Source organism: Nannospalax galili, unplaced genomic scaffold (genome assembly GCF_000622305.1).
Source record: "Nannospalax galili isolate Female #2095 unplaced genomic scaffold, S.galili_v1.0 scaffold529, whole genome shotgun sequence".
NCBI classification, from domain to species: domain Eukaryota; kingdom Metazoa; phylum Chordata; class Mammalia; order Rodentia; family Spalacidae; genus Nannospalax; species Nannospalax galili.
In genome coordinates, this window is record NW_008360309.1 from 2,616,892 (window position 1) to 2,637,353 (window position 20,462).

The window sequence follows — 20,462 nt, forward strand, 5'->3', positions numbered from 1 at the left end:
AGTGCCGTTTGCTTGGAATATTCTTTTCCACCCTTTCACCTTAAGGTAGTGCCTGTCCTTGAAGGTGAGATGGGTTTCTTGCAGACAGCAAAGAGATTTTGTTTCTTAATCTATTCACTTAGCCTGTGTCTTTTGACTGGGGAGTTCAGTCTGTTGATATTTAAGGTTATTATTGAAAGATGTATATTGGTTGCTGTCATTTTGATTGTTGTTTGTGTTCTCTGTGTAATTTTGTGTTTCCTTAATTATACCTTTATTTATTTTCTTTCGTTGCTCCAGGGTATAGTTGTTTCTCTGCTCTCTGTATTGCTTCAAGTATTCTTGAAGGGCTGGTTTTGTGGACATGGATTCTTTCAGGCTATTCGTGTCATGGAAGATTTTTTTTCCCCCCTCAACTATAATAGACATTTTTGCTGGGTATGGTATTCTGGGCTGGCCTCTATTGTCATGTAGAACTGGAAATACCTTGGTCCAAGCTCTTCTGGCTGTCATAGTTTGCGTTGATTAGTCAGCTATATTCTGATGGGCTTTCCTTTGTATGTGACTTGTTTTTCTTTTGCTGCTTTCGGTATTCTCTCTTTGTTCTGTACATTTAGTGTTTTTACTATGATATGTCGGGGGAGTTTCTTTTCTGGTCCTGTCCATTTGGTGTCTATGTGCTTCCTCTATTTGTATGGGGATGTCCTTCCTTAATTTAGGGAAATTCTCTTCTATGATCCTGTTTGAGATCTGGTCAATACCATTAACCTGAAATTCTTCTCCTTCCTCTATACCTGTAATGTATAGATTGGGTCTTTTCATGGTGTCCCACATCTCTTGCATATTCCATTCCTGTTTTTTTAAAAATTTCCATAATCTTTACTTGAGTGGTCCAACTCTTCAACTTTATCCTCCATTGTTGATATTCTGTTTCCAAATCCTTCATTATAGAGGTGAGGCTTCCCCTGTTGTTCCAAGTTGGCTTGAGTTTTGCACTTCCTTCTTCATTTCTGCCCAAGTTTTCTTCAATGTTTCCATCTCTTTTGTATCATTCAGAAGTTTATTCCTGTCTTCTTTTTAGTTGTTTGATTTGTTTGTTCGTGTGTTCTTTAAATTCGTTGAATTCCTTGATCATGTTTATGATTGTTCTTTTATTTTTTTATTTTTTATTTTTATTTATTTATTATTTTTTTTTTTTGGTCTTTTTGAGACAGGGTCTTCCCTGTAGCCCCAGCTGTCCTGGAACTCACTATGTAGACCAGGCTGGCCTTGAACTCACAGAGATCTGCCTGCCTCTGCCTTGAGTGCTGGGATTAAAGGCATGCACCACCATGCCTGGCCATGATTGTTCTTTTAAATTCAGTGTCCTGGGTTATCTCTAGGGGGTTCTCCTTGTAAAACTCTTCTGCAGGACTGGTGGAGTTTGGGGGAGACATAGTATTTTGGCTTTCCATTTTATTATGCTTTCCTTGTGATTTTGGCATGTGAATTTCTTTTGTTGTTTGTGATTCTGTTATGAGGATTAAGTTGAAGTATGCTTCTGTTTGTATTGCCTAGGTCCTTATTGGGTATGTAAAGGTGGTTGGTACAGGTTTCAGGTTCTCTCAGGTTTTATTTTGGAGGGAACTGATGGCTTCAGATCAGCTATTCAGGAGTACCCACAGGAAATCCCAGGTAGGGAGCTGAGTTAGGGGAAGTTCACCACCATGTGGAGGCAGGATCTGGGTGGACACTCTCAGGCAGCCCCCTGTGTTCTCAGCCCCTATGCCAGAGGGAGGCCAGAACCCAGCACTCTCTGGCAGTCTGCCACTACACCGATGGAGGTCAGAACCCCAAGATCTCATGTTTTTAAGCAGTGGGAGACTCAGTGACAGGGGAACCCTGCCCGGCAGGCCAAGGATCTGGGTCCTTCCCTGAAGGGGTAGGAGAGGCCTGCACTGATTTCTGCTTTGGAATTTGGGTTTGGATTTTTTTGAGACAGGGTCTCACTGTGTAGCCCTGGCTGGCCTGCAACTAGCTATGGAGCCAGGCTGACCTGGAACCCAGAGATCGCCTGCCTCTGCCACACTCTCCCATCCCCCAATGGGATTAAAGCACCATCATACCCAGTCAACCAGTATTTCAAAAGCATTTTTCTTTCTGCAGAGAGGGAAGAAAGGAGTACATTTTGGAAAATGAAGAAAATTCCCCAAACTGGCTTTTTCTGCGGTCATATAATTGCCTCAAAAGCTGAGTGTGGTAATTATGCCTGTTTCATCCCGTACTTGGGAGGCAGAGGCAGAAGGATCAGAAGTTCAAAATCATCCTTGGCTGCATAGTAAGTTCAAGGCCAGCCTGGGCTACATCAGATCCAGTCTCAAAAACAAAACAGGTCAGTGAGATGGCTCATTGGGTAAAGGTACTTGCCACCAAACCTGATGACCTATAAATCCTGGGAACTAACATGGTAGAAAAAGAGAACCAACTCCCATGTGTGCACTGTGGCATGCCTCCTCCCCAAATAAATACAGTATAAAAAATTCTGGGGGCTGGAGAGACAGCTCAGGTTAAGAACACTGGTTGTTCTTGCAGAGGACCCGGGTTCAATTCCCAGCACCCACATGGCAGCTAACAACTGTCCATAACTCCAGTTCCAGGGGATCCGACAGCCTCTTCTGTCCTCTATGGGTATTGCATGACACGGGTGCACTTACCTACATGCAGGCAATACACACATACACATAAAATAAATAAAATATTATTTAAAAAATGTAGAGCCTAGCCAGGCATGGTGGCGCACACCTTTAATCCCAGTACTCAGGAGGCAGAGGCAGGCGGATCTCTGTGAGTTCAAAGCCAGCCTGGTCTACATAGTGAGTTTCAGGACAGCTGGGGCTACAGGGAGACCCTGTCTCAAAAAGACCAAAAAAAGGAAAAAAAAAAAATTTAGAGGCTTGGGCTGGGGAGATGGCTCAGCAGTTAAGGGCACTCCTGCAGAGGACCTGGGTTTGATTCCCAGCACCCACATGGTGGCTATGAACCATCCTTAACTCTAGTTCCTGGAGAATCCAAAGCCCTCTTCTGACCTCTGCAGCACTGTACGACACGGGTGCACTCACATGCAGGCAATGCACTCATACACATAAAATGAAAATAATAAAATATTAAAAATTTAGAGCCAAGTGTGGCAGCACACACCTTTTATCTCAGCACGTGGGAGGCAAACACACACAGATCCCTGTGAGTCCAGGCCAGCATTATAGGCCAGCCAGGGCTACATAATGAGCCCATCTTTAAAAAAAAAATCAGTGGCAGGCCCAGCTCATAATGTGGTGACTCGTAACCTCCTGTAACTCTAGCTCCAGGGGATCTGACGCCCTCTTCCTGCCTCCCAGAGCACTTGCACTCACATGCACAACCTACCCCAGACACACACACACACACACACACACACACACACACACACACACACACACATAATTAAAAAGAAAATAAAACTTGCCAGGCAGGCATGATGGCACATGCCTTTAATCCAAGTATGGCATATGGCAGATCTCTGTGAGTTCAAGAGTTCAAGGCCAGCCTGGTCTATGTATGGTGTTCCAGACCAGCTACAGCTACATAAAGGTACTTGCCACCAAGCCTGATAACCTAAGTTTGATTCCTAGGACTCACATGGTGGAAGAAAGAACTGACTTCAAAGGCTGTCCTCTGACCGCCACGTTTGCACTATGATGCATGCACACACACAAATGAATAAATGTAATTTCTAATAAATAAATGGGGAGCTGGAAAGACGGTTCAGTGGTTAAGAGTATTTGCTTCTCTTACAGAGGACCTGTGTTTGGTTCTAGCACCCACATAGTGGTTCACTTCAGTTCCGGGGGGGGGGGGTGGGGGGTGGAGGGTCCAACACTCTCTTCTGGCCTCTGTGGGCACGGCATTCATATATACATACTACACACAGACATACATTCTCAAACTATTTTTTTAAGTCTTTAAAAAAAAAATGAAAAAGAGCCAGATGTAGTGGCGCACACCTTTAATCCCAGCTCTGGGGAGACAGAGGCAGGCAAGATCTTTGTGAGATCAAGGAAAGCCTGGGCTACATAGTTCTAGGCCAGCTAGGGTTACAGGGAGATCCTCTCTCAAAAAAAAAAAAAAAAAAAAAAAACAAGAATCTAAGCCAGGGCCCCGCTTACACTAGGCAAGTCCTTGTGTATGTGTATCTTGGGTCCCAGCCCCAAGATCTCACTGTACAGATGAAAACCTTTCTAAAAATTTAAGCTAGGCATTGTGGTTCATGCCTATCATCCCCACGGAGTATGAGACAGGAAGATCGCTGTGAGCTCGAGTCCATCTTGGGCAACACAGTGAGACACTAGAAAACAAGTCAAGGGGTGAGATGGGTCCTCTGGTAAAGGTTCTTGCCTCCTGGAGATGCAAGCCTGGAGACCCCATCCTTGAAATCCTCGCCAAGGTGGAAGGAGGGAACACTCCACAGTTGTCCTCTGACCTCCGTATGCACACATAGAAACACACACACACAAAATACATAAATGTAATTTTAAAATTAAAAAAAGAAAGGCCAGGTGTGGTGGTACATACCTTTAACCCCAGCACTTGAGAGGCAGAGACAGGTGGATCTCTTTAATTTTGAGGCTAGCATGGTATACATAGCAAGGTCCGGGCCAGCCAGGTCTACATAATGAGACTGTCTCAAAAAAACAAAAATAAATAATAAAAATAAACAAGTTTTTTTTGCCCTAAACCCGAAACACCCCCAAACGGCAGATTCAGAATGGGTGTGGAACAAACCTCAGGACCCACAGGCCCAAGCACTGCTGAGAACCTGCCTTCACTGGGCAGCACACCAGTCACTCCCTTTCCAGCAAGGTCTGTCTGCAGCGGAAGCCCTCTGAAAAGTTACTCCTCAGTGTGCTCTGGTCTCTTGGCCTTTCTGGTAGCCCAGGCTGGGCCAGCTCTTTACCCATACCCCACTGTGGGTTCCCAGCAGCTTTATACAGCTGGAAAGCCATTAAGAGCACTATTGGCAGCCAGGTGTGATGGTGCATGCCTTTAGATAATACTATTGCTATTTTGGCTATTTTGGATTTCGTATGTATGTGTTCTCTTTATTTATGGATATGTCAATTCAGCCTCACAAGTGCTGGGCTGGTGTCTACACTGAGCTGTACATGTTCTCAGGGTATCACCCTGCAGCCCAGGCTAGCCTGGAACTCCATCAACCCTCCTGCCTCAGCCTCCTGAGTGCTGGGATCACAGGCTTGCATCACCAAGCCCAAATTTAACTTTTATTTATTTTATTTTTATATTTTTATTTTAAAATTCTTCTTTAAAGACTGGTCTCCCTGTAGCCCCAGCTGGCCTGGAACTTGCTATGTACGAGGCTGGCCTCGAACTCACAGAGATCTGCCTGCCTCTGCCTCCTTCAGTTTTATTTTTAAGGACTTGATTAGGGGGCTGGAGAGATGGCTCAGTGATTAGGAACACTGGCTGTTCTTGCAGAAGACCGGAGTTCAAATCCCAGCACCCCAACTGTCCGTAACTCCAGTTCCAGGGGATCCAACAGCCTCTTCTGTCCTCCACAGGCATTGCATGACACGGGTGCACTTACCTACATGCAGACAACACACTCATATACATAAAATAAAAAAAATATATTAAAAATAAAAACCTCAATTAGATTGGTAGGAAAATCACAAAGATAAAGCAGAGTTCCTTATAATTAGCTTCTCACCTCATGTCCATGTTCCTCAGCTGACCAGCCAGGCTGTTAATGTGAGCTAGTCCTCTGTTCAGACACCTCTGCTTTCCCCATCGTGGGTCCCCTCCATCAGCCTTCTCACGCCCATGGGTGCAGCCACGTTTCTCAGACCTTCCTGATTTTGTCTGACTTTGAGCCTTCTGCGGTTTGGTGGCCAGGTGCTCTATCCCTAAATATACTCCCTCCACTTGGGATGCAGCTCAGGACTAGACACAGGTAGCAAAGGTGATGGTTTCATGGGAGGAAACCACTGAGGCCAAGACGGCCTACAGGAACTGTATGTGTGGCTCAGCCGTTAATGCCAGCACTGGAGGCAGAGGCAGGTGAGGCCATTCTAGTCTGGAAGTTCAGGCCAGTTGGGGCTACAGGGGGACCCTGTCTCTAAAAGTTAATTAAAACAAAAGAACTGGGCTGGATATCACTTGTGGGAGTCACTGACTAGGGCCAAGTGAAATCAGGAAAGTGACCCCGACCCCTTGGCTCTGAGTCAGAACTTCTGGCTTTCAGACTCCAGGATTGACCTTGCCAACAGTAAGAGATCCCGCCCTGCCCGGTGGTGGTATACCTCTGTGCACTCAGCATTGAGAAGGTCGAACTCATGGTGCCGAACCCCGCGGGGCGAGCAGCATTTTGGGAAACGGTGCCTGGTGATGGGACGCCCACTCCTCGTAGATGAAATCATAACTCCAAAGCCAGTTTTATTAGAAGGACGCTCTTGTCCTCAGCCCTACGGTAGAGGGACTACTTTAAGGTTGTACAGGAAGTGGTGGGATCAAATAAAAGCCGCGCCCGGACAATAATGCAGCAAATGTTCCCGCCCTGTCAGATGGGAACCTTGTCAGACCTGGACCCCTAACACCTAGGACCTTCCCCAAAACTTCCCCTCAAAAAAGTTCCCAGGAGCTAACAAATTGTATCAGGAGGCGAGGTTGGAAAAAAACAGAGGGAAATGGAAACAGGATCTTTATCAGTTTTTTCCAAAGACATTATGTGATGGAGCAGCAGGCTGAGCTGCACTGACATTGGACGGTTCCTATTTTTTATTATTATTTTGTTGTTTGATTTGGTTGGTTTTTTTAAGACAGGGTCTCACTATGTAGACCAGACTGGCCTGGAACTCAACAGAGATCTGCCTGCCCCTGTTGGGGTTAAAGGCCGCACCACACACCCAGCATAGGTGGTTCTTTAAAAGGTGGTTCTGACTTGTTTTCTAACTGATGGATCCCAACCTCCTCTCTCTCTCTCTCTGTCTCCCAACCTCCTCTCTCTATCTGTCTCTTCTCTTTTTTGTTTCATTTTTATTTCTTTTTTTTTTTAGAGATGGGGGGGCACTCCTGTAGCCTAGGCTGCCCTCCAACTCTGTGTACCCAAGGTTGGTCTTGAACTACTGATCCCTCTGCTTCAGGCTTCCAAGGTTTAACCACATCTTTATTGAAAATGCTTTTTCCAGGGCTGGTGAGTGGCTCAGTGGGTAAAGGTGCTGGCTTCCAAGAACTTGAGCTCTGTCCCAGGAGAGAACCAACTCCTACAAGTTATCCTCAAAAGCGCCCCTCCGCCAAAGAAAACCAGAATTGCTGGGGCTAGAGAGCTGGATCAGGGGTGAGAGTGCTTGTTTTCCTACAGAGGACCCAGGTTCTGTTCTAGCACCCAGGTCAGATGGCTCACAAACACCTTTAACTCCAGCTCCAGGGAATCTGACATCTGTGTCCATGGACACCTGCATACATTAGCATGTACCCACACTTAGACACATACATATCAATGAGAAAAAAAACAAGCCTTTGAAAACAGCAAACCAGATTTGCCATCCAGATGGTCTTAGTTTGATACTAGTTTGAACAGCATATGTTAGTTTGAATAGCATGCTGTGCTAATGCAATGCATAGTCATCTCACACGACCTGGTCTGCTTTATATATCAGTATGTCACCTGGAGCAGCACACACCTTAGCCAGGCTGCAGAGCACCTCACTTCTCAGTACTGGGGAGGTGGAGACAGGAGTGTCAGGCAGGAGTTTATGGCCAACCTGGGCTACTTGAGACACTGTTTTATAAAACAACAACAGAAACAAATGGCTAAACCACACATGTCTGACTCAGTGGGTACAAGGCACTTGCTGCCAAGCCTGACAACCTGAGTTTGAACCCACATGATAGAAGGATACAAGCACGAAATAAATAAATGCAATTGTAAACGTTAAATAAAACAATAACCCTTGCCAGGCTTGGTGGCACACATCTTTAATCCCAGCCCTTGGGAGGCAGAGGTAGGTGGATCTCTGTGAGTTCCAGGCCAGCCTGGTCTACATAGTGAGTTCCAGGCATAGTGAGACCCTGTCTCAAAACAAACATTTTAAAAACCTACCACACATTATCTTAATCTGGATGTGGTTCCCAGCTATCACCCCAGGACTCAGAGGATTGAAGATAGAGGTTCATGAATGGGTGGCCAGCCTGGGCTGCATCATGTTTTATTTCATGTGTAAGAGTGTTTTACCTGTATGCAATGCATGTGCGTGCAATGTCTGTGGAAGCCAAAGAGGGCATCAGTTACATCAGTGGTTGTTAGCCACTATGTGGGTGCTGGGATCTGAACTCTCGTCCTTTGCAAGAGCAGTCAGTGCTCTTAACCACTGAGCCATCTCTCCAGCCTGGTTTTATGTTGTTTTTTGTTTTTTTTTTAATATTTATTCATTGGTCTTTTTGAAACATGGTCTCCGTGTAGCCCCAGCTGAACTGGAACTCACTAAATAGACCAGGCTGTCCTTGAACTCACAGTGATCTTCCTGCCTCTGCCTCCTGAGTGCTGGGACTAAAGGCGTGCACCATCATGCCCAGCCCGATACTTTATTATTTTTATTTTATATGTATGAGTGTATTGCCTGCATGCATGTAAGTGCACCTGTGTCATACAGTGCCCAAGGAGGACAGAAGAGGGCATTGGATCCCCTGGAACTGGACATACAGGAGGTTGTTAGCTGCCATATGGATGCTGGAAATCAAACCCCCTGCCCCCCATCCTCCACAAGAGCCTCCTGTGCTCTTAACAACTGAGCCGTCTCTCCAATCCCAGTTTTATGTTTTTATAGTTTTATGTTATTTCACTTGTTTTTATTTTTTGAAACAAGGTCTCAGCCCAGGCTGGCTTTAAAGTGACTGTGTAGCCATGGATGACCTTGAACTCCTGATCCTCTAGCTTCCACTTCTGAAGTACTCAGTGACTGACCTGAGTCACCTAGCCTAGCTTACAGATAGATGTGCTTTAAAAGGCACAAGGAACGGGCCCAGTGTGGTGGCCTCAGTGGTCGCCCCCCACTAGGGGGTCTGAGGCTGCAGGCTTAGGAGTCCCACACCCTGCCTCCTGCTCTACCAGAAAAAAAGAAAAGGGCGAACAAGGAGGTGCCTCCCTTCAAACCCTGCAACAAAAAGAAGCGATGGAAGAATCTGGGCTGACCTTTGGCTTCTCTAGACGGCCTGTTTTGTGTGAGGCCTAAGGCAGAGGGAACCCTGTTTGTAATGTCAATTGAACTGGCCAGTTTGGGTTCCTGGGCTCTTAACTGTCTGATCCTGATTCTTCCCAAGGTCAGGGAACAGGTCAGCTCCTGTTCACCAACTGGAACTTCAGAGCAAGTGACTCCATTTTGGTTTTTATCCTGGTTTGTTGGACCCAGTCCAAGACAATGGTGTCTGTCATTTTTATTTAGTAACTACCCCCTCCCCCAGTGAGCCCCTGACCAAAACTTAGGGGCATGTTCCTATACCATTTGGACTTTTTTTGTCTTTTTGAGACAGGCTCTCCCTGTAGCCCCAGGTGGCCTGAAGCTCGCTATGTGGACCAGACTGGCCTCAAACTCAGAGATCCGTCTGCCTCTGCCTCCCAAGTGCTGGGATTAAAGTGTACCTCCATGCCCTGCTTGGACTTAATTTTTTAAGACAGGATGTAGCCAAAGATGACCTTGAACTGCTGATTCTCCTGCCTCCACCTCCCAAGTGCTGGGGTGACAGTATGTGCCTCCGGGCCTGGTTATGCAGTGCTGGGGATGGAGCAGGGCTTCATGCACACTTGTCCAGTGCTCTACCCAGTGAGCCCTGGGCCAGAGCTTTGTTTTGGGTTCTTTAGGACACTCTCAGGGTCACACATTCCTATGTCTAGCCAAGGGCTTGAAACTTGAACCAAGTGGGCTGTGGGCTGTGGTCCCATCTACTCAGCAGGTAGAGGCAGGGAGGTCTTTTGAACCCAGAAGTTTGAGGCCAGCCTGGGCAACACTCTTACCTCAAGATGGACAGCCAGGGCCCAGCAAGCCAGGTCTAGTCATCCATCCTCCATAAGCCAATTAAAACAGCCAAATTAATAGTGAAAAGTAGAAAAAGGAGATTTATCCACCGTGGACACATCGGGAAGAGAAACAGAGTTGGTGACCCCCACCCTCAAGTCCATCTTCAGGCTCCTGATGTGAGCGTGGGGTTTAAATAGACAGTAAGGACCAGTAAGAGGGCTCAGCAGGTAAACCACCTGACAACCTGAGTTCAATCCCTGGAGCCCACATGGTAGAAGAGCCAGTTGTCCTCTGACCTCCATGTGAAATGAATTGATGAATAAATAAAAAATGACAGTGCTGGAGAGACGGCTCTGCAGTTAGAGCACTGACTGCTCTTGCAGAGGACCCGGGTTTGATTCCGAGCACCCACATGGCAGCTAAGAACTGTCTGTAACTCCAGTTCCAGGGGATCCAACGCCCTCTTCTGACCCCTATGGGCATTGCATGACACCAGTGCACTTACACACATGCAGGCAATACACTCGTATGCATAAAAAAATAAAATATTTAAAAATGAATGAATGAATGAGTGAATGAATGAATAAACAAATAACATGAATAAATAAAGACAATGGCTGAGCCTTATTTAGTAGTCCTTTGGTTTGGTCCCATCCACTACTGTCTCTTAGCTCCTAGTCTTTTCTGCTGGGTCACCTGACACATTGTGAGTTTTTTCCTGGAGAGAAGTTCCACCTCTGGCCCTCAGGGCTTCAGTCTTTTCATCCCAGGAGGAGATTCCTGGTTAAACTCTGATTTCACGGGTATTATTTCAGTAGTCTAATAACCAAGGGAAGAACACAAGGTGGAAGGTCATTGGAGGGTCAAGACTTCCAAGCTCCGTTATATAGCAAGTTGGAGGTCAGCATGCACTACCTGAGACCCTGGCTCAAACAGCAAAAAGGGGCAGACAAGATGGTTCAGTGGGAAAGGGCGCTTGCCACCAAGCCTGACAGCCCAAGTTCAATCTCCAGGACCCACGTGGTGAAAGGAGAGAACTGACTCTAGCAAATTGTCTCTGGCTTCCATTCCTGTGCTATACTACATGTACACACACACACACACACACACACACACACACACACACATACACACACACACACACCACAATAAATATTTTTTGCCAGGCGTGGTGGTGCACGCCTTCAGTCCCAGCACTCAGGAGGCAGAGACAGGCGGATCTCTGTGAGTTCGAGGCCAGCCTGGTCTACATAGTGAGTTCCAGGCCAGCTGGGGCTACGGGGAGACCCTGTCTCAAAAAAGACCAAAAAAAAATAATAATTTTTTAAAAATGTTTAAAAAAAAGCAAAAAACTCCTCATCCTGTATGTATACAAAATTAAAGCTAGTTTATTTAGTTGGCAGTACAGCTCATTGGCAGAGCACGTATGTTCTTGAGACCCTGGTTCCATCCACAGCAAGACAGGTGCAAACCCCCACATTCTACCCCCTAACACAGTAATAAATAAATAAACCAATAAATAAGCTGGGTTTGGTGGCGCACGCCTGTAGTCCCAGCACTTAGGAGGCAGAGGCAGGTGGATCTCTGGGAATTCAAGGCCAGCCTGGTCTACATAGTGAGTTCCAGACCAGCTGGGGCTACAGGGAGACCCTGACTCAAAAAGACAAAAAAACCCCCAAAAAACCAATAAATAAATGTATGCATGGATTATAAAAACAGTTTAACAAGTAAACAACTTGGTGACTTGATGAGATGGTTCCATGGTGTGCGAGTTGGTGATGTAAGGCCTATTGGCCTACTGTTTCTTTCAGCTAAAGACAAATGCCAGATCTCCACACTGGGAGCCCCAAAAGAAAGACCCAAGACCTGTGTAGTGATTGTACAGTGTCAAACAATGGCTTCAAAGGAAGTGACCATTAGATGAACCAGAGATCAACCACAAGATGGATCAGAGCTCTAGACTGCAACTTCTAGATTCTGGGATCAGACTCCTCTTGAACTAAGATTGACCAGAGATGACACTGGAGCTAAGAGAAAGCTTGACCTTGGGCTGCTCACAGCACTGTGGAGAGATAGCACCTGTCCTCCAGGGCCTGAGTGTAGACGCAGGGTAACTGGCCCTCGCCTTCTACCATGCAAGGCTGGGACAAGAACTCTGATCACCAGGCTTGGGGGCAAGCACGTTTTCCTTCATCAGCCTCATTATGACATTTTCATGCATATACACAAAGTATTTTGTTTTTTAAGAGTTTTTTGAGGGGGCTGGAGAAATAGTTCAGTGCTTAAGAGCACTGACTGCTTTTGCAGATCGGGGTTCAATTCCCAGCACCCACACGGCTGGTGGTTAACAACCATCCATAGCTTCAGTTCCAGGGTATCTGATGCCCTCTTCTAACTTCTGAGGGCATTGCACGACACGGGTGCACTTATACACATGCAGGCAATGCACTCATAACATAAAATAAAAATAAAAAAATAAAGCCAGGCGTGGTGGCCCTCACCTTTTAAAAATTTAAAAAAAAAAAAAAAGTTTTTTGAGACAGTTTCACTATGCAGCCCTAACTGGCCTGGAACTTGCTATGTAGACCAGGCTGGCCTTGATCTCAGAGATCCTTTACCTGCCTTTGCCCCTGAAGTGTCGGGATTGCCACCATACCTGCCTTACCTAGTGAATATTGATCACATCTTTCTCCCATTACCCTCTTGTCCCCTCCCACGCCTACTGATCCCCTTCTTCCCTGGCAGTCTCCCTTCTCACATGCATGACTGCATGTGTATGTGAATTTGTGTGACTATATCATGTATGTATATGTGTGTGTGTGTCGGTGTGTGTGTCGGTGTGTGACTGGGTATATGTCTCTGTGTGTGTCTGTGTGTATGACTGTGTGATGTGTATGTTTCTATGTATGTGTGTGATTGCATATGTGACTGTTCATGTGTGTGTATATAAATGTGTGTGACTGCATGTATGTGTGTGTCTGTGTGTGTCTGTGTATAACTATGTGTGTCTCTGTATGTGTTTCAGTAAATGTGACTGTCTGTTTATGTGTGTGTGACTGTGAGTGACTGTGTGACTACATGTGACTGTGTGTGTGTCTCTGTGTATATGTGTATCTTTGTGTATGACTGCATGTGCAACTCTGTGTGTGTGTGTGTGTGTGTACATGTGTCACTGTATGGTGCTTCAGACAGAGCTGTGGACTAGCAGGTGCTCGGTGACAACTGGGATGGAGCCAGGGCCAGGTGCTCTGTTGCACTGTGCCACTGAGCCCCACCTTAGTCCCTGGAACTGATTTCTGAAGTGAATCAGTGCTTAGAAGAGCGGAGTCCCGTCCTGCGGACAGGCCATGTGCAGACATGCAGCTGAGGGAGGTGGGAGAGGCTCATGCTGGGGCCTTCTGTGGTCTGTGCATGTGACAGGCCCCCCACTGTGGTGCAGAGACTGGGCCAGGGCACTTCCAGCCCAAGGCACTCCTGCCACTGCCTGGTGGCCAGCTGTGCTGCATGGAGAGCCTGTTAGTGCTTCAGCAGCAGTTATTTTTGTAGCTGACAATGAGACTTACTGGAAGTGGCTTGGCACTCATGCGAAGACAGTGCCTACATTTAAATTTGATCAGCCTGGACACATAAGCCCGGCCATGGCCTTCTGGCCCAGACAATTGCAATAAGCACTTTTCTCCAGCAAGGAGTAGCTCTCTCGAGGTGGGGGGAGGTCTGGTCCTCCTCTGTGTCTGGCCCATTTACCCTCTTACCTTAGTCATCCAGCCCAGAGACACCCTAAACCACAGGGGGAGAAAATCCTCCTGTTTTCCAGTTTCTTTTTCTCTCTCCCTTCTCCCCCCTCCTCCCTTCCTTCCTCCCATTCATTTGCAGTACTGGGAACAGAAGCCAGGGCTTTGCACACCCTAGGCCAGCACCCTACCATTGAGCCTCCACAACCCAGGAGAGCCCAGGTTCCTGGGCACTGAGCAAAGTGGCCCCAGGAGAATTATAGTGAGTCCCAGTGACACACGTGGCAGGCTGATGGGAACAGTTCTGCTGATATGGCCACGAGCAGCTACAGAGATGACAAACCTTGGTTTGCAGACTCAGGGATGACTCAGAACAAACCCAGGAGCCCCCAGCGATGTGACCCGAGTCACCTCAGGCTACATTGAGGAAATGAGGCGTCAGGATGTGTCTGAGGTTTTGGGGTTCAACTGGAAGTGTTCCGGGAATGTGGAGAATTTGGTCCTGGGAGCCTAGGTGATGCATCTGGGCCCATGTGTGAGCTGAACACAGGGACAAAACTGTTCAACTACGACTCCCAGGGTTCTTTGTTCTGGAAAAATCACAAAATGCAAAGGCCACCGATGAAGGTCCAAGGGCCCATGCCTCTCTCAATATTGGGACCGTCCCCAAAAGGCCATCCTGGGGTTAAGGTGTTGAGGTGAAGGGCGATCTGGGGTGGGCCAGTAGCAGGCAGCATAGGAGCCCACAGAGAGCAGCATCCTGCCTTCATTGGGTGAAGAAGTATTTCCTGAATGACAATTCAGAATCTCAAAAAGACATAGGCCTCTAGCACAAAGTCCCTGCAGAGGTGTGGCTCTGTCTAGTGGCACCTTGGCCTTGCTCTCAGAAGTCTTTTTCACCTCAGGAAGTTTCGGATGTTGAGTTTTGGCTCCATGGGCAAAGCTGCTCTGCTATGATGGTCCACACTGCGGCACTTCTTGCCAGGTCCCCTGACCTTCAGCTCTCCCACTCCAGCTGTCTAAGTAATGGTGCACTAACATTTACCTTCCGACACAGGGAAGGGACATTTCCATGTAAGGGGAGCCAAGGCCTGCGGCACAGGGAAAGAGCAAAGTCATGTGGGGGGAACTGGATGAGAAGTACTGATGTGGGAAGTAGGGGATGCAAGTGTGAAGGGCAAAGGTCGCCTTCCAGTGGTCTAAGGGAGCCAGCTCCACTACTGCGCCACGCCCCCAGCTCCTCACTGGGGGACCTCTAGCGCATGCTGACTTCACTTCCTAGACTAGACTATAGGAATTCTCCATCCTTGGACCTTGGGGAAGGGTGTTTCTCCAACTCCCTGGAGGTCTCTCTGGAAGCCACCAGCCCTGGTGAAGCCACCAGAACTACAGGAAGGCAACTGGAGGTTTGCCTGATCCCCATCGAAAACAGGGCCGTATAACTGGCCTGCCTTGTCCTCACAGAGGCTCTGAAGGCTCGCTACAGCAAAGGTCTCACTCTGGGACAGACTCAAAGCTTTTTCTGTCCATTTGTCTGTACCCCATCCCACTCCCCTACCCCATCACTCTTTGAGACAGGGCCTTGCTCTGTAACCCAGGCTGGTCTGAAACTGCTCAGGACCCTCTGCCTCTGACCCCTAGCACTGGGTGACAGGCCTGTACTCCCATCCCACTAAGTTTCTTTTGTGTTTTTGTTTTTAGGCAAGATCAAAAAAGCTTGTCAATAGTACGTTGGGTTGGGTTCCTGCTGTTCTAGGTTCAACCAAATCCTGGGCAGCTGTGTCTCCTCCTGTGAATACACAGGCAGGGGCCCAGCCTGTAGGACCTGTAGGACTTGACCTAGTGGGTCTTGTGTTTATGGCTCAGAAAGGCCAGGGAAGGGGGCTGGAGAGATGGCTCAGCAGTTAAGAGCACTGGCTGCTCTTGCAGAGGACCTGGGGTCAGTTCCCAGCACCCACATGACGGCTAACAACCTTTCCTAACTCCAATTCCAGGGGATTGACACCCTCTTCTGACCTCCATGGACATTGCACTACATGGGTGCACTTACATACGTGTAAGCAATATTCTCATACACATAAAATAAAAATAATAAATGGAGTCGGGTGTGGTGGTGCATGCCTTTAATCCCAGCACTTGGGAGGCAGAGACAGGCGAATCTCTGTGAGTTCAAGCCCAGCCTGGTCTACATAGCGAGTTCCAGGACAGCTGGGGCTATAGGGAAACCCTGTCTCAAAAAGACCAAAAATAAATAAAAAAATAATAAATAAATAAAATAAAATAAATATTTTTTTAAAAAAAGAAAGGCCAAGCCAGGTGTGGTGGTGCACGCCTTTAACCCCAGCACTCGGGAGGCAGAGGCAGGCGGATCTCTGTGAGTTCGAGGCCAGCCCAGGTCACCTGGGGCCGCAGGGAGACCCTTGGAACTCAGAGGGCTGACTGGCCTAGGGCTGCCTGGGGCCTTCCTGCTTCCTTCCTTCCTTCTTTCTTTTTCTCTCTTTTTCTTTCTGTCCTTCTTTCTGTCCTTCCTTTCTTTTTAACATCTTTATTATTTGTTTGTTTGTTTGTTTGTTTATAGTGGCTGGCAGTTGCACCACAGCCTGCATGTGGAGGTCAGAGGACAACTTGTGGGAATCAGTTTTGTCCTTGTACCATGTGGGTCCTGGAATCAAACGCAGATGTCAGGCTCAGCAGTGCCTTTACCCGCTGAACCCTCTTGCCAGCCTTTCTTTCTTCCTTGCTTTTTCGAGACAGCATCTCATGTAGCCCAGGCTGATCTCCAACTCAATGTAGCTCAGAATGACTTTCAGCTCCTGATCCTCCTGCCTCCACTTTCTAAGTGCACAGCCTCCTGCATCCTAGGCCAGTGTTCCACCCACTAGGCCGCAGCCCCAGCCACTGTTACACATTTTCTTCTAGACAGGATCTCCACTATGTAGCCCAGGCTGGCTTGGAACTGGTGATCCTCCTGCCTCAGCCTCCCAAGTTCTGGGAGGAGTCATCGCACCTGACTGAGGACATTATTTCTAGGCCTTGCTTCTCCTAGTGGCCAGTAGCCCTGGCACTTCTGAGTATCCAGGCAAGTGTGTGTCCCCCTCATCCCCCACATGCAGGTGCTGTCATGGGTGGTGCTCTTGGGTAGAGCAGCAGTCCCAGGCTAAGCAGGCACTGGTGGGTGGGCCGGGTGTGAGTGGCACCTTCCCCCAGGCTAGCCAGTGTTCCACCAGCTTCAGTTGCTGCCAACCCCAATTTCCGGGCAGTCCCCTAAAATGGGGCTGCTGGTCATGTCCTCCAAGCCCCAGCTGTCACCCCATTTCATAGAAGAGGAAACTGAGGCCTAGAGTGTGGTGGAACCAGCTGACACTCAAGCTGCTACTTGGTGTGAATTAGAAGAGTCGGGGGTGTCGGCAGAAACAGCATCTGAGCTGGCGGCACTGGGTGAGCTGGGTAGAAAGAAGCAACTATAAGCTTACCAGCTGTTATGAAAATTATTTTGTTTGTTTCTTTATTGTTTGTTTATGAAACAAGTAGCCCAGGCTGGCCTCAAACTCACTATTTAGTTGAGGATGACCTTGAACTAGTGCTCTTCCTTCCTCCACTTTCCCAGTGCTGGGATGACAGGTATATACCACCATGCCTGGTTCATGTGGTGCTGGGGATGGAGCCCAGGGCCTCATGCATGCAGGGTAAGTACTCTACCAACTGAATCCCAGCCTTTATTTGTTCTTTTAAAATTATTTCAGTGATTAGGGCAAGGGATGGAGCCCAGTTTACATCTCCATATCTCCAGGGTCTTTTTGAGACAGGGTCTCCCTGCAGACCCAGCTGTCCTGGAACTCACTATGTAGACCAGGCTGGCCTTGAACTCACAGAGATCAGCCTGAGTCAGGAGGCTTCCTGAGTGCTGAGATTAAAGTCCTGTACCACCATGCCTTGCCACTAACAGTGTCTAAAGTAATTAAGAGCAATAATGATAGCAATCAAACAGTACTATTTCTTTCAATTTACTATAGCATTTATATCTGTGCACATGTACATTCATTAATTATATATTGAAGTGAACCATTTGCCTAGCCTTTTCTTTTTTTTTTTTAATTTTTATCTTATGTGTATGAGTGTTCAGCCTGCAAATAAGTGCACAACATGCATGCAATGTTTCTGGAGGCCGAAGAGGGCATCAGATCCTCTGAAACTGGAGTTAACAGATGGTTGTGAACTTCCATGCGGGTGCTGGGAACTGAACCTGGGTCCTCTGCAAGAGCAGCCAGTGTTCTTAACTGCGGAGCCATTATTCCAGTCTCCTCTCCCTCTTTTTTCTTTTTTCTTTTTTCTTTTTTTTTTTGAGACAGGGTCTTACTGCACAGTCCAGGCTGGCCTGGAGCTCACAGAGATTGGCCTGCCTCTGCCTCCTAAATGCTGATATTAAATGTATAGATCACCAAATCAGACTCTCTCCAGTCCTGTGTTTTTGCTTTCGTTCATGAGACAGGGTCTCACTATGTAGCCCAGGCTGTCCTAGAACTACTGTATAAACTAGACTGGCCTCAAATCGCTGAGCCATCTCTCTAGCCCCCATCTTCAGCCTTTCTTTTTCTTTTTCTTTTCTTTTCTTTTCTTTTTTTAATTTTTAATTTTTGGGTCTTTTTGAGACAGTCTCCCTGTAGTCCCAGCTGTCCCGGAACTCGCTATGTGGACAGGACTGACCTTGAACTCACAGAGACCTGCCTGCCTCTGCTTCCTAAGTGCTGGGATTAAGGGTATGCTCCACCACACCTGGCCCATCTCCAACTTTTCTAAAAAAAAATTAACTTTTTGAGGGCTACTGGAGATGGTTCCGTGAGTAAAGGCACTTGCTGCTAAATCTGACAACCTGCATTAGTCCCCAGGAATCACACCGTGGAAGGAGAGAACTGACTCCCTGCAAGCTGTCCTCTGACCTCCACATTTGGGCACTTCCATATGTATCTGCACCTCCAAACATACAAGTAAATATATTTTTAAAATTTGAATTTTGAGACACAGTCTCCTGAGTTATCTGAGCAGGGATTGAGTTTGTGACCCCACCACCTCCAGGTAACTGACGTGGAAAGCCTGGGGCAGCACTGCCAGCCCACCATGAACACATCTGCTATTTTACATGTTTTTGGAGACAGAGTCTCATGCAGCTGAAGCTGGTCTTGAATTCCTGAGCCCCCTTGCCCTGGCTCCTGAGCGCTGGGGAGACAGGTGTGCGTCACCATAAGAACTCTGACACACAGGCTGCTTCAAGGACATTGTGCTGGGCTGTCACAGCTCCACGGCAAACAACAAGAACCCTGAGTCCACTTAAAGGAGTTCCTAGAGACTCACATTCCAGACAGGAAGTGGAGTGGTGGGTGTGGGCAGGGGGAGGGGACAAAGTGAGCTTAAAGGAGAGAAGCCCTGTCATTCCAGCTTTCCAGATGTGAAGGCAACAGGCTCAGGAGTTACGGTAGGTAGCCCATGAGTTTAATCCCAGCACTCTGGAGGCAGAGGCAGGAAGATCTCTGTGAGACTGAGGCCAGCCTGGTCTACATAGGGAGTTCTAGGTCAATCAGGGCTACATAAGAGACCATCAAAATAAAAAAAAAAAAGTTTCAGTTTGAGGAGGTAAGAAAATTCTAGAGACAGAAGGCCTCTGAGCTATTATGCACTTGACAATGGTTAAGGGTTGTAAGGGGTGGGGCCATGGGAATCCCTGGGTTTCATCACAAGCACCACAAGAAGAAAAAAAAAGAAAAGAAGTTGGCAAGCTTTATGTTATGTATTTTAACCACAATAATTAAGAAAGAAAGGAAAAAAAAAAAAGAAAAGAGAAGAAAACCAGGCCGGGCATGGTGGCACATGCCTTTAATCCCAGCACTTGGGAGGCAGAGGTAGGCGGATCTCTGTGAGACTGAGGCCAGTTTGCTCTACATAGTGAGTTCCAGGCCAGCTGGGGCTACAGGGAGACCCGGTCTCAAAAAAGAAAAAAACAGAACAAAACCAAAAAAAAAAAAAAAAAAAAAAAAAACAGAAAGCAGGCATGTGGATACAGGATGTCATCCCAGCTACTTGAGAGGCCGAGGCAGAAGGACCAGGAGTTCAAGACCAACTTTCCTACACAGTGAGTTCAAAGCTAGCCCAACCAATTTAATGAGATCCTAGTTCAAAAAGCAAGGGCTGGAGAGATGACTCAGCAGTTAAGACGGCTTGCTGCTCTTGCAGAGGACCTGGGTTCATTTCCCAGCACCCACATCAGGTGGCTCACAAATACCAGCTCCCAGGGACCCAACACCTCCTTCTGCCCTCCATGGGCAACCCACACATAGATACAAAGAAACACACACATAAGTAAAATAAATCTTTTAATCCCAGCACTTGGGAAGCAGGTACAGGCAGATCTCTGAGATCAAGGCCAGGCTGGTCTACATAGTGGGTTCCAGGCCAGTTGGAGCTACAGGAAGACCCTGTCTCAAAAAGAACAACAAAGTGAAAAAGAGGATTGAGGGCATGGCTCGGGGATAGCACCCTTGCCTAGAATCCTCCATTGTTCAAAATGCTGCACTTTTCCTGGTTGGTATGATCTTGGTCCAGTCTGTACACCGAGAGCCCCAACTCAGAACCAAGCAGGCCTTCTCCCAAGAACCTTGGGTACTTAACTCTTAGACACACAAAGGGAAAGATCAGAGGGGAAAGGAGGGGCCCCTCC